We start from the raw sequence: 9,502 nt of genomic DNA on the forward strand, positions 1-9,502 counted from the left end.
CTGCATTATGAGGACACCGCTAATAGGCTCCCCTCCCCGACACATCTTCACAAAGTAAGTTTTATGTAGTTCCAGCAGCAAGCTGAGTTGTGTATCAGTTGTTCACCTGACCAACCTGCATTATAAGGACACCTCTTATAGGCTCCCCTCCCCCACACATCTTGACAAAGTAAGTTTTATGTGGATCCAGGTTTGCATCTGAGTTGTGTGTCAGGTGTTTATCTGACTAACTTGCATTATAAGGACACCTCTTATAGGCTCCCCTCCCCCACAAATCTTCACAAAGTAAGTTTTATATAGATCTAGCAGCAAGCTGAGTTGTGTATCAGTTGTTCTCTTGACTAACCTGCATTATGAGGACACCTCTAATAGGCTCCCCTCCCCCACACATCTTCACAAAGTAAGTTTTATGTAGTTCCAGCAGCAAGCTGAGTTGTGTGTCAGTTGTTCACCTGACTTACCTGCATTATAAGGACACCACTAATAGGCTCCCCTCCCCCACACATCCTCACAAAGTAAGTTTTATGTAGTTCCAGCAGCAAGCTGAGTTGTGTATCAGTTGTTCACCTGACTAACCTGCATTATAAGGACACCTCGTTTTTAGGCTCCCCTCCCCCACATATTTTGACAAAGTAAGTTTTATGTGGATCCAGGTTTGCATCTGAGTTGTGTGTCAGGTGTTTATCTGACTAACCTGCATTATAAGGACACCTCTTTTTAGGCTCCCCTCCCCCACACATCTTCACAAAGTAAGTTTTATATAGATCTAGCAGCAAGCTGAGTTGTGTATCAGTTGTTCTCTTGACTAACCTGCATTATGAGGACACCGCTAATAGGCTCCCCTCCCCGACACATCTTCACAAAGTAAGTTTTATGTAGTTCCAGCAGCAAGCTGAGTTGTGTATCAGTTGTTCACCTGACCAACCTGCATTATAAGGACACCTCTTATAGGCTCCCCTCCCCCACACATCCTCACAAAGAAGGTTTTATGTAGTTCCAGCAGCAAGCTGTGTTGTGTGTCAGGTGTTTATCTGACTAACCTGCATTATAAGGACACCTCTTTTTAGGCTCCCCTCCCCCACACATCCTCACAAAGTAGGTTTTATGTGGATCCAGGTAGCAAGCTGAGTTGTGTGTCAGTTGTTCACCTGACTAACCTGCATTATAAGGACACCACTAATAGGCTCCCCTCCCCCAAACATCTTCACAAAGTAAGTTTTATGTAGTTCCAGCAGCAAGCTGAGTTGTGTATCAGTTGTTCACCTGACCAACCTGCATTATAGGGACACCTCTTATAGGCTCCCCTCCCCCACACATCCTCACAAAGTAAGTTTTATGTAGTTCCAGCAGCAAGCTGAGTTGTGTATCAGTTGTTCACCTGACTACCCTGCATTATAAGGACACCTCGTCCTTTGGCTCCCCTCCCCCACATATTTTGACAAAGTAAGTTTTATGTGGATCCAGGTTGCAAGCGGAGTTGTGTGTCAGGTGTTTATCTGACTAACTTGCATTATAAGGACACCTCTTATAGGCTTCCATCCCCCACACACCTTCACAAAGTAAGTTTTATGTAGATTTGGCAGCAAGCCTAGTTGTGTGTCTCAGTTGTTCACCTGACTAAAGTGCATAAAAAGGACACCTCATTTGTAGGCCCCCTTTTACACACCCAAACATCTTCACATATACCTTTTTTCTACCTAACTGGTGCTGGTGCTAGTTCTAGGCCAGTGTCTTACTCAGCACTAACTCTTTGTGATTTTACAGACAAAGAACTGTCCACAGGTGCTCAAAAATTGGTGCTTAGGAAACAGTTAAGTAGGCAGTGACTAACTGAAGTTTTTAAATGACATAATGGCATGGCCCTGACTTGGCTCTTTCCCCTTTGGAAAACCGTACCTATTCTTAGGAGGAACGTGATTTGAATCAACTAAGCAGAAGCACTAGCACCAGCAACCAACGTGCACTGGTGAAAAAAGGGTAAAAGTAAGTTTCGTGTTGACCAGGTAGCAAGCTGTGTTGTGTGTCAGGTGTTTATCTGACTAACCTGCATTATAGGGACACCTCTTTTTAGGCTCCCCTCCCCCACATATCTTCACAAAGTAGGCTTTATGTTGGCCAGGCAGCAAGCTGAGTTTTGTGTCAGGTTTTCATCTGGCTAACCTGCATTATAAGGACACCTTTAGTAAGCTCCCCTCCCCCACATATTTTCACAAAGTTAGTTTTATGTTGATTAGGCATCAAGCAGGTGTTTACCTGACTTAAAATCTCACGGTACTTGGCCCTATTTACTCTTCCCCTAACATGGATTACTCAGTCTGTCCCGTTTGCAGAAAAACAGCCCCAAAGCATGAGGTTTCCACCCCCATGCTTCACAGTAGGAATGGTGTTTTTGGGCCGTTCTTATCAATCTTCTTCTCCTTAACACCACTGGTTGAGTTTTTACCAAAAAGTTATATTTTGGTTTTATCTGACCACATGATAGTCTCCCAATCCTCTTCTGGATCATCCATGTGCTCTCTGGCAAACTTCAGATGGGCCTGGACATTTACTGGCTTACACAGGGGGCATGCCTGGCTTTGCAGGATTTGAGTCCCTCTGAGCATAGTGTGGAACTGATTATAGCCTTTGTTACTTTGGTCCCAGCTCCCTGCAGGTCATTCATGAGGTCCCTCTGTGTAGTTCTGGGACTTTTTCTCTTATGATCATTTTGACCCCACGGGATGAGATCTTGTGTGGGGCCTCAGATAGAGGGAGATTATTGATGGTCTTGTGTGTCTTCCATTATCTTCCAGTCGCTCCCACAGTTGATTTATCAACACCATTGCTTGCCAATTGTAGATTCACTCTACCCAGCCTGGTGCAGGTCTACAGTGTCCTTCCCGTTGTCCTTGGACAGCTCTTTGGTCTTGGCCATAGTTGAGTTTAGAGTCTGACTGTTTGAGGCTGTGGACAGGTGTCTTTTATACAGATAACCAGTTAAAACAGGTGCCATTAATACAGGTAACAAGTGGAGGACAGAAGAGCTTCTTAAAGAAGAAGTCAGGTCTGTGAGAGGCAGAAATCTTGCTTGTTTTTGTGGGAGACCAAATATTTTTTTTCCACCATAATTTGGGTCCTCGTCCACAGGAAGAGGGCACCTTGTAGCTTGTTTACAAATAAGTGTCAGTGTATCTCTGATGAAAATTACAGACCTCTCTCATCTTATCGAGTCATCCCAAGTAGGAGAACTTGGAAAATTAGTAGCTAACTGAATACTTTTTTGCCCCCCTGTAGAAACAAACACTCATTGCAACTACCAAAGTAAGGCACTGATTACGTATCTTCTTGCTGAAGATGCTAATGGCCTTCATGTATTTTCAGCAGAAAATCAATAAATTACGACTGATGAGCCCACCAATGCCTCTGGTAATGTGTAATAAAGCCATAGATTGCTATTGCAGGCAATAATGCTTGTGTCCTTATGGAGGAGGAAGCAGATATAGGCTTTTCCCTGGCACTGGATTCACTCCTACCTCATAAGGACCCCCTTGAAAATAAGACGGTCCATCTCAAGGGGCTATCCTTCTAAATAAATAAATTCAAATTCAAATTCAAATTCAAATTCAAATTCATAGGCCGCACTTGGTTCATCCAACTTGAATCCTTCTCTTCACAGTTTTCCCTGGTTACCTCAGGTGTGCCCCAGGGCTGTGTCCTGGGCCCCTACTCTCCATCATCTGCCTCCTTTCTCTTGATAATATCTTCTGCAAATTCGGTATCCACTTCCACTGTTTTCGCGGATAACACCAAGCTTATCCAAAGCTAGCAGTTTATCTATCACCATAGACAGCTCCACAGTCTCCCCCTCTCCTCAAGTGAAAAGTCTGGGTGTCATCCTCGACAGCTCACTTTCTTTTCACTCTCATATAAATAGCGTAACCTGGTCTGCACATTTTCATCTACATACCATTAATCGTCTCTGTCCCTCTCTGACTCTTCACTCTGCTGCTGTCCTGGTCCACAGCCTTGTCACCTCCCGTATTGACTATTGCAACTCACTTCTTTTTGGTGTCCCTAATAAATCCCTCCATGAGCTTCATCTGGTCCAAAATTCCAGTGCCCGGATCATCACCAGAACACCCTCCTTTCACCACATCACCCCTGTCCTCCAGTAGCTTCACTGGCTCCCGGTTAAATTCAGAATCACCTTTAAAATCCTTCTGAATACTTTTAAGGCTATCCACAACCTGACCCCACCATACCTGTCTGAACTTATCTGCATCGCCGCCCCTTCACTCTCCCTCAGTTCTTCCTCCTCTCTCCACCTCTCTGTGCCCTCCGCCCATCTCAGCTTTGGAACTTACTCCCACCACACATCAGATTATAGACTCCCTTTCTCTATTTCAATCTAAACTTAAAACCCATCTGTTTCAAACTGCGTTCTCCACTCCCACTGAGCCATTTTAACTCCATGTCACTCCTCCTTGTCTGTTGGTTTTATTTATCTTTATGTCATAGTCTTTTTAAGTATGTTTTTAATTAGATGTTCAGTGTCCTTGAGTGTTTTGAAAGGCACTTTGAAATAAAATTCATTATTCATCATTCATTATTATTTACTTGTGTTTTTCTTTAAGTCATGTATTGTTTATATGAATCCAGTGTTAAAGTGCACCCAGTGGCTGTGGGATTACTTGTTACTTTGGGGTTAGGATGGAATCAATCATAAACATAAATAATTGGCTGGTAATTAACCAATTAATTTTCATGATTTTTAAAAAGACATTTCAAAAGTCTGTTTCTTTGTTTTTTTCTTCAGTTAAGATTTAATTCAAGAACAATTTGAACAACAACCTTTCTATGTCTAAAGAGCAAGCAGCAAGACAGCCGAAAAGCAACCGGAAGGGACACTCCAAAATCTGTCTCTCAAGTGTGTCTGCTGCTTCAAGAGGTATGTGGATGTATGACTTACCACTTAACTTCATTAAGTGTATTTGTTTTTGTTTCTAGACCAGCTAATGAAAGTGAATAATACTTTTTAAAGACATTTTCCTCCTTTTAAATTCCAACAGGAATGCAATTGAGTGACTAAAAATGAAATAGAATTCCTTTCCCCCAGGTTCATACTTTTGATTATGACAAAAAGAAATAAAGAAAAATAAATAAGTCAATTAAATATAAAAAAAATAGCATTATTACTACAACAAAAAAAGGAAGCTTGTCTCAAAGGTAAACAGTGGCATACAATTTTGAATCTTCAATTTTACTTTCAAGGATAAGATAAGTAAGAAAAGGAAAGTAATTATGAGAACAAAAACAAAAAGTGTTTCATTTCAACTAACCTGACCTTAGAGACACCCGTCTGAGACTTGCATATCTATGGGGAAATCCAACGTGTATGATGACCATGTATTCAGTCTAAAAGTTAACAGTTTGGTCCCCTCTTAATCCGATTTATTATGCAGTTTTTATTCCATTCCATCACCAGGTGTAGTGGGGAGGTTTCTGATGAATTTTTTGTTAACTTGTAGGTTGTCGAATGTACGTCTGGAGCCGTCCACTGTTATCAGTCTTGCTAGATAGTACAGGCTGTATGGGACTCCAGAGGACCATAGCTTGACCTTTACCTGATTGAAGGATGCTCACAGCTGGCCGACCTCAGGACTCATGTCGGGGAAGATGTGAACAGGGGATCTTTGTATTGGAGACACCCTTTATTCTTGGACAGGTTTTTTTGCGTGAGTCTTCGACTGCTGTCCTTTTTCATGGTAGAATATGTTTTGTCTTGTCTTATTGCCCGGGGTCAAAAAACAATCCTATACATGTATAATGGCTGGTCTAGAAAGTTACGTGTTATTTGGTAGGACAGAGCTGCCTCTACCTGCTGCTCACTCTATTTGACTGGAAGTGAAAGTTGGTTTTATTTAGGGAAAAGAAAAAGAATGGTATTGAATGAGGATGAGGTGACGAGTTCCAAAGGTATGTTTGTAACAATTTGTTTAAATACCACTCAGTCCTCCTCTGCACTGACTCCGGACATGTTTGCCTCTTTTTTCAATGGAAAGGTGGCCAACATCAGCAACCAGTTCTCTGAGCCTGACCAGCTTTGTCAGATCCAACCTGCTATCTATGGCTCACTCTGCTCTTTTGCTCATCTGAGTGAGGAGGAGGTCTTCAGACTTCTCCTAAACTCCAAACCTACAACCTGTCCTCTAGATCCTTTACCTACCAGCATCCTGCAGACCATTTTACCCATAACCAAACCTGCAGCCACACACATTAATTCCTCCTTGGAATCTGGGGTCTTCCCTGCAGCTTTTAAACAAGCTCAGGTCACCCCGCTGCTCAAGAAACCAAATTTCAACCCAGCCCAGGCTAAAAATTACAAGCCAGTCTCACTTCAGCCTTTCCTGTCAAAAATACTCCAGCAAACAGTCTATAACCAAGTCTCTGAACATCTGCTGAAAAACAACCTGATTGACTCCTATAAATCTGGCTTCAGCTGTGACCACTCCACTGAGACTGCACTCCTGTCAGTCACAGAATCATTGTGACTGGCTCGAGCTGCTGGCCAGTCCTCTATCCTACTACTGCTTGACTTGTCTGCTGCTTTTGACACAGTTAACGATCAAATCCTCCTCTCCACACTCTCTGAACTTGGCATCCTAGGACCTGTGCTGTTTTGGTTCAAGTCCTACCTCACAGACAGATCCTTCAGAGTGTCATGGAGAGGAGAATTGTCTAACTCACATGGCTTACCAACAGGGGTATCCCAGAGGTCAGTGCTTGGTCCCCTACTCTTTTCCTTATACACCACCTCACTTAGTGCAATGATTCACTCTCATGGCTTCTCTTACCACTGTTATAGCCACTCAGCTTTTCCTGTCTATTCCACCAGATGACATAACTGTCTCCGCTCAAATATCAGTATGTCTAGCTGATATCTCCACATAGATGAAGGAGCACCACCCTTAGCTAAATCTGTCCAAAACTGAGCTCATTGTCCTTCCAGCATGTCCCTCGGTTCAACCACAGATCAGTGTCCTGCTTTATTCCAATCAACTTGTGTCCACAAACTCTGCCAGAAATCAGGGTGTCATGATTGATGACCAGCTGACCTTTAAGGTTCATGTCGCCTCGATTGCTCGATTGCCCTCTGTAATATCAGGAGGATCAGACCCTACCTGACACAACAGGCCACACAGCTTCTGGTACAGGCCCATGTGATTTCACACATGGACTCCTGCAGCTCCCTTCTAGCAGGCCTCCCTGCGTGTACATTTAAACCTCTGCACGTCTGGTCTTTAACCAGCCCAAAACAGCACGTCACCCTGCTGATAATCCTTCTTCACTGGCTTCCAGTAGCAGCTTCAATAAAATTCAAAGCTCTTCTTCTGGCTTACAAAACATTGACAAGAACGGCTCCTGCCTACCTGGAGTCCCTCATCCAGGTCTACACTCCTTCTCGCCCACTACAATCTGCTTGTGAAAGACACCTTGTGCTCTCTAGCCAGACTCCCTTTCTACTCTGAGATGTCTGAAGACTCATCTGTTTAGGGAACACTTAAGCACTTAAGGTGACCCTCCCATTCTTTGTCCTCAGGGGTAGAATAAGTCAGACGGTCTCGGACCCAGCTCTTAGTGAATTTACAGCACTGATCATTGAATGTTGTTGAAGGTTGTATGATATTGCTGCAGTGATTAATTGTGGTTCTTTCACTTAATTGCAGCACCAGCAGCTAAATAACGTTTAGCACTTAATCACACTAAGGTTTTCCCTTCTGTCCAAATTCTTTCTTATGTTGTACATTGCTTTGGGCAAAAGCGTCTGCTAAATGAAACTGTAGGAGTGTATCTAGTCTACCTAAATAAGAGGTGTCTCTTCACATCTACTTTCAGAGTCAAGTTCAAGTTGCAGCTTTATTTCAGTAAAGTGTTTAGTTTTTAGAATGAATGTCCCCAAAAGTGGTTTGAAGTTTGTACTGGCTATTCTAACAGTAGCATTTCTTGCTTCTCCAGGACAAAAGAAAAGTTTGCAACCAAGACTGATGCCATCAGCTCCAAAGGTTGGAATTCATCCATTCATTCCATTAATTCTCAGATGATTAAACTGAGAAGTTCAATGTAGTTCAGTTTAGTACATATCATGTCACAGACACATTTCTGCCCTAACAGTCCTTGGTAGCCAAATAAATATGATATTTGTTTTTTCATGTGGCTTTTTCAAGAATTGCTATGGTTACTATTGAAAGCACATTACTTTGATAAGCAGAAAACTTTTTTTGCGCATCTGAGGGAAAGCAATGTTGCAGTCAGTAATGCAGTCATGTGGTACACCAAGGCCAGGAATGCACAACTGTTAAGGTTATTCCAAGTGTCATCACAATAATCTATTTTCACTCTGATTTTAATTAAACAATCACAGTGCTTGACTTTTGTAGATAACATAATTAATCTATATTTTAGTAGCTGAAATGTTATTTTAAAAAAATACATTGAACGACTATTTTCTTCAATCTTAACATATTGCATGTTCTTCTGATTGACAGAGATGAAATCCAGAAAAATGTGTGAAAAGACCATAAAGCAAGAACAAAATCAGTGCTGTGATGAAACACTTCATGACACACATTGAAAAGAGAAAGCTAGCAAGATGGAGCGCCAACAATGTAAGATTACTGAACACCCAGTTTTAGAAAACAGAAGTCTTTAATATTTGGGATTTTGTAAATAACCGGGGCCTTCAGTTAGGAGCACAAGGTTTTAAGTTTGTATGTTTTAGCAGTTGTACTTTACTATATTGTTGTACAGTTGTACGATTCTTACTGTGGACATTCCCTGCTGTTGTATACAGTTTAATACTCAGTAAAACCAGCAATTGTCACGTCTCATTTAAGGTGTATTTATTGTCATTCCAGGACAAAGATTAAAAAAGGGAAGGAAATTAGTACTGAGGGTCACATAAAAGCAGCAGAAAAAGTAATAGCAATAAAAAAAGATGTATGTAAATCTTAAATTGCCGGCATAAAAATATGAAATTTAAAATAAATAAACCTTGTTGGATGTGTGTGATGTTTTGCAGGGTTGAGCATTCTGAAAACCTCTGTGAGTAGCTGTTAGAAGGCTGGCTGTTTTGGTCCTGATGCTGCACTGCCTTTTTCCTAAGGGGAGGGCAGTCAACTGTCTATAGGCAAGGTGAGAGGGGTTCTTCAGAATACTGGCAGCTCTTCTCCTGCAAATGATATAGGATGCGGTCACACTGGCCAATCGTGCCATGCCTAAGCACGCTTCAGCCATAAAGCACGTTTGAAAAGGCCAGTGTGACCGCAACTGTGCCGTGCTCAAGCACGATTCCCTTCTGTGTTTCGGCACGTTTCGAAGAGGTGGGCTTCGGCACGGTTCACTTCATGCACGAGCACAAGCACGCGGACAGCACGTGCGATCCATTACGTATAATCACCACTAGCGCATCTCTCCACAATCATTTTAAACAAAGCGGTGGTGTTAGAGGGCTGTGTCGGGCGAA

The 9,502-nt window shown here is 42.3% G+C and overlaps 1 long non-coding RNA gene across 1 annotated transcript; it reads left to right on the forward strand.

Moving 5' to 3' along the window:
- Positions 1 to 5,586: 5,586 nt before the first annotated feature.
- LOC141807143 (uncharacterized) lies at positions 5,587 to 8,753 on the forward strand. The gene is made up of 3 exons (XR_012599824.1): positions 5,587 to 5,714; positions 7,996 to 8,042; positions 8,526 to 8,753. It is a non-coding gene; the product is annotated as an uncharacterized LOC141807143 (long non-coding RNA).
- The last annotated feature ends 749 nt before the right edge of the window (positions 8,754 to 9,502 follow it).

The sequence above is a fragment of the Halichoeres trimaculatus genome, unplaced genomic scaffold (assembly GCF_033239565.1).
Source record: "Halichoeres trimaculatus isolate MK-OKI-2021-1 unplaced genomic scaffold, fHalTri1.1 fHalTri1_scaffold_18, whole genome shotgun sequence".
In the NCBI taxonomy this organism is placed as follows: domain Eukaryota; kingdom Metazoa; phylum Chordata; class Actinopteri; order Labriformes; family Labridae; genus Halichoeres; species Halichoeres trimaculatus.